Source organism: Limulus polyphemus, unplaced genomic scaffold (genome assembly GCF_000517525.1).
Source record: "Limulus polyphemus unplaced genomic scaffold, Limulus_polyphemus-2.1.2 Scaffold7966, whole genome shotgun sequence".
Classification (NCBI taxonomy): domain Eukaryota; kingdom Metazoa; phylum Arthropoda; class Merostomata; order Xiphosura; family Limulidae; genus Limulus; species Limulus polyphemus.
Genome location: NW_013673576.1, coordinates 29,658 through 35,243, shown reverse-complemented (window position 1 = coordinate 35,243; position 5,586 = coordinate 29,658). Strand labels below are relative to the sequence as shown.

General features: G+C 36.7%; 1 long non-coding RNA gene across 2 annotated transcripts; it reads left to right on the top strand.

The window, feature by feature from the left end:
* Window positions 1-35: 35 nt before the first annotated feature.
* Window positions 36-2,906, top strand: LOC111083033. 2 transcript variants are annotated; one of them, XR_002608762.1, is made up of 3 exons: window positions 36-383; window positions 494-624; window positions 2,400-2,906. It is a non-coding gene; the product is annotated as an uncharacterized LOC111083033 (long non-coding RNA). The 2 variants fall into 2 exon arrangements; XR_002608761.1 differs by having other exon boundaries at window positions 37-291.
* Window positions 2,907-5,586: the final 2,680 nt, after the last annotated feature.

Below are 5,586 nucleotides of genomic sequence, written 5' to 3'. Positions count from 1 at the left end.
AGCATATTGTAGAAAGTAAGTGACATCTTGAACAGTTGTGTTATTACACATCAAGTTAGACATCATAGTTGCCTGGGCTTGTCTGAAGAAAGAGCATATTGTAGAAAGTAAGTGACATCTTGAACAGTTGTGTTATTTCACATCAAGTTAGACATCATAGTTGCCTGGGCTTGTCTGAAGAAAGAGCATATTGTAGAAAGTAAGTGACATCTTGAACAGTTGTGTTATTTCACATCAAGTTAGACATCATAGTTGCCTGGGCTTGTCTGAAGAAAGAGCATATTGTAGAAAGTAAGTGACATCTTGATCAGTTGTGTTATTTCACATCAAGTTAGACATCATAGTTGTGTGGGCTTGTCTGAAGAAAGAGTATATTGTAGAAAGTAAGTGATATCTTGATCAGTTGTGTTATTTCACATCAAGTTAGGGTGGAGAGAATTATTTATTATGATCAAGTAAATTTTAAACTATAATATTATTCATTACTTTACAGAAAATCAACCAATTTATGTAGCATATGGATCACGTTCTTCTTATGGCCCTCCCCCAGTTCCAGAGTCATGCAGGATTCTTGAAAATGGATACGATATTCCATGGGATGTGCCAGGATACAGGAGTAGTGGGGTAAGTTAGACTTTACTAATTATGTAACATGACTGACATCATGCCAGGATACAGGAGTAGTGGGATAAGTTAGACTTTATTAATTATGTAACATGACCAACATCATGTCAGGATTAGTAGGGTAATGTAGACTTTATTAATTATATAACATGACCAACATCATGCCAGGATACAGGAGTAGTGGGGTAATGTAGACTTTACTAATTATGTAACATGACTGACATCATGCCAGGATACAGGAGTAGTGGGATAAGTTAGACTTTATTAATTATGTAACATGACTGACATCATGTCAGGATACAGGAGTAGTGGAGTAACGTAGACTTTACTAATTATGTAACATGACTGACATCATGTCAGGATACAGGAGTAGTGGGGTAATGTAGACTTTACTAATTATGTAACATGACCAACATCATGTCAGGATTAGTAGGGTAATGTAGACTTTATTAATTATATAACATGACCAACATCATGCCAGGATACAGGAGTAGTGGGGTAATGTAGACTTTACTAATTATGTAACATGACTGACATCATGCTAGGATACAGGAGTAGTGGGATAAGTTAGACTTTACTAATTATGTAACATGACTGACATCATGTCAGGATACAGGAGTAGTGGGGTAATGTAGACTTTACTAATTATGTAACATGACTGACATCATATCAGGATACAGGAGTAGTGGAGTAATGTAGACTTTATTAATTATGTAACATGACTGACATCATGCCAGGATACAGGAGTAGTGGGGTAATGTAGACTTTATTAATTATGTAACATGACTGACATCATGCCAGGATACAGGAGTAGTGGGATAAGTTAGACTTTATTAATTATGTAACATGACTGACATCATGTCAGGATACAGGAGTAGTGGAGTAACGTAGACTTTACTAATTATGTAACATGACCAACATCATGCCAGGATACAGGAGTAGTGGGGTAAGTTAGACTTTATTAATTATGTAACATGACCAACATCATGCCAGGATACAGGAGTAGTGGGGTAATGTAGACTTTATTAATTATGTAACATGACTGACATCATGCTAGAATACAGGAATGAGTTAGACATTATTAGTTATGTAACATCATACCCAAATACAGTAATATACAAGTATTTTTAATTACTGGATATGTTTCATGAAGAGGAGATATGAAACTTGTCCATATTTCATTCTAGTCAGTGTTTCAAGTAGTGCTAATTAAATTGAGAATTGGTAGTATGTTTTGTGTAGGTGTTAAGTAAGTTACGACTCGGTAGTAATGTATGTTTTGTGTAGGTGTTAAGTAAGTTACGAGTCGGTAGTAATATATGTTTTGTGTAGGTGTTAAGTAAGTTACGACTCAGTAGTAATGTATGTGTTAAGTAAGTTACGACTCGGTAGTAATGTATGTTTTGTGTATGTGTTAAGTTACGACTTGGTAGTAATGTATGTGTTGTGTAGGTGTTAAGTAAGTTACGACTCGGTAGTAATGTATGTGTTGTGTAGGTGTTAAGTAAGTTACGACTCGGTAGTAATGTATGTTTTGTGTAGGTGTTAAGTAAGTTACGACTCGGTAGTAATGTATGTTTTTTGTGTATGTGTTAAGTAAGTTACGACTCGGTAGTAATGTATGTGTTGTGTAGGTGTTAAGTAAGTTACGACTCGGTAGTAATGTATGTTTTTTGTGTATGTGTTAAGTAAGTTACGACTTGGTAGTAATGTATGTTTTGTGTAGGTGTTAAGTAAGTTACGACTCGGTAGTAATGTATGTTTTCTTTTTTCAGTCAAGTGATGGAAACTACACCAAACTGAAACCTGGCAACCTCCAGATATAAAGACATTTTCATGCTGCTAGAACCAAACAAGTTTCTGTACTCATAAACCTTTAGTTCATATCGTTTTATTTGATTAAATGAGACTACTTGAATGTACTATTAATGGTAACATGAGGTGGTGAACACTAAGAACATAGTTACCAAAACTGTATTTCAGGCTTATGCAGCTGGATCAAGTAGGTAAGTATTAGTGATTTGTAATGAATATTGTACCATTGTATAAGATGGATTTATTTACTATGTCAACTACTGGTTTACCACAGATGTATTGATGACACCCACACTTACGACTAACATAATTAATAATCTTTGTTCCAGGTGGATGCCTGAATTAGGTTTTGTGGGAAATGATAGTTCATTCAGCTGTTTAGAGAAACATCTGAAGTGTTTTTATGTATATAATCCCTTCGATATTATGTATACATTATAGTGGTAACCATAAAAAACTTATCCAAACACGAGTTCCAAGTCTGCATCTTTGAATGAATATTACATTAAGTACATAATCAAATCATTAGTTCTGTAGTGAAATTTCTTCATTTTATGATAACCTCAGGATAAATGCACGCTACAGAATCTCTAGGTATTCCAGTCGCGTGTGTCATAAAACACACTTACAGTCATCACGTGTGTAATAAAACACACTTACAGTCGCGTGTGTAATAAAGTACACTTACAGTCACGTGTGTAATAAAGTACTCTTACAGTCGCGTGTGTAATAAAGTACTCTTACAGTCGCGTGTGTAATAAAACACACTTACAGTCGCACGTGTAATAAAGTACACTTACAGTCACGTGTGTAATAAAGTACTCTTACAGTCGCGTGTGTAATAAAACACACTTACAGTCGCACGTGTAATAAAGTACACTTACAGTGACATGTGTAATAAAGTACACTTACAGTCGCGTATGTAATGAAGTACACTTACAGTCACGCGTGTAATGAAGCACACTTACAGTCGCGTGTAATAAAGTACACTTACAGTCGCGTGTAATAAAGTGCACTTACAGTCGCGTGTGTAATAAAACACACTTACAGTCGCACGTGTAATAAAACACACAGTCGCGCGTGTAATAAAGTACACTTACAGTGACATGTGTAATAAAGTACACTTACAGTCGCGTGTGTAATAAAGCACACTTACAGTCGCGTGTGTAATAAAGCACACTTACAGTCGCGTGTAATAAAGTACACTTACAGTGACATGTGTAATAAAGTACACTTACAGTCGCGTGTGTAATAAAGCACACTTACAGTCGCGTGTAATAAAGTACACTTACAGTCACGTATGTAATGAAGTACACTTACAGTCATGCGTGTAATGAAGCACACTTACAGTCGCGTGTAATAAAGTACACTTACAGTCGCGCGTGTAATAAAGTACACTTACAGTGACATGTGTAATAAAGTACACTTACAGTCGCGTGTGTAATAAAGCACACTTACAGTCACGTATGTAATGAAGCACACTTATAGTCACGTGTGTAATGAAGCACACTTACAGTCACGTGTGTAATGAAGCACACTTAAAGTCGCGTGTGTAATAAAGTACACTTACAGTCGCGCGTGTAATAAAGTACACTTACAGTCACATATGTAATGAAGTACACTTAGTCACGTGTGTAATAAAGCACACTTAGTCACGTGTGTAATAAAGCACACTTACAGTCGCACGTGTAATAAAGTACACTTACAGTCGCACGTGTAATAAAGTACACTTACAGTCACGCGTGTGTAATAAAGTACACTTACAGTCACGTATGTAATGAAGTACACTTACAGTCACGTATGTAATGAAGCACACTTACAGTCACGTATGTAATGAAGCACACTTACAGTCGCGCGTGTAATAAAGCACACTTACAGTCGCGCGTGTAATAAAGCACACTTACAGTCGCGCGTGTAATAAAGCACACTTACAGTCGCGCGTGTAATAAAGCACACTTACAGTCGCACGTTTAATAAAGTACACTTACAGTCACGCGTGTGTAATAAAGTACACTTACAGTTGTGTGTGTAATAAAGTACACTTACAGTCGCGTGTGTAATAAAGTACACTTACAGTCGCGTGTGTAATAAAGTACACTTACAGTCGCGCGTGTAATAAAGTACACTTACAGTCACATATGCAATGAAGTACACTTAGTCACGTGTGTAATAAAGCACACTTACAGTCGCGTTTGTAATGAAGTACACTTACAGTGATATATGTAATAAAGTACACTTACAGTGATATATGTAATAAAGTACAGTTACAGTCGCGTGTGTAATAAAGTACACTTACAGTCGCGTTTGTAATGAAGTACACTTACAGTGATATATGTAATAAAGTACACTTACAGTGATATATGTAATAAAGTACACTTACAGTGATATATGTAATAAAGTACACTTACAGTGATATATGTAATAAAGTACACTTACAGTCGCGCGTGTAATAAAGTACACTTACAGTCGCGCGTGTAATAAAGTACACTTACAGTCGCGCGTGTAATAAAGTACACTTACAGTCGCGCGTGTAATAAAGTACACTTACAGTCGCGCGTGTAATAAAGTACACTTACAGTCGCGTGTGTAATGAAGTACACTTACAGTCGCGTGTGTAATGAAGTACACTTACAGTCGCGCGTGTAATGAAGTACACTTACAGTCGCACGTGTAATGAAGTACACTTACAGTCGCGCGTGTAATGAAGTACACTTAAAGTGATGTGTGTAATAAAGCACACTTACAGTCGCGCGTGTAATAAAGCACACTTACAGTCGCCCGTGTAATAAAGCACACTTACAGTCGCGCGTGTAATAAAGCACACTTACAGTCGCGCGTGTAATAAAGTACACTTACAGTCGCGCGTGTAATGAAGTACACTTACAGTCGCGCGTGTAATGAAGTACACTTACAGTCGCGCGTGTAATGAAGTACACTTACAGTCGCGCGTGTAATGAAGTACACTTACAGTCGCGCGTGTAATAAAGTACACTTAGTCGCATATGTAATAAAGTACACTTAGTCACGTGTGTAATAAAGTACACTTACAGTCACGTGTGTAATGAAGTACACTTACAGTCACGTGTGTAATAAAGTACACTTACAGTCACGTGTGTAATAAAGTACACTTACAGTCACGTGTGTAAT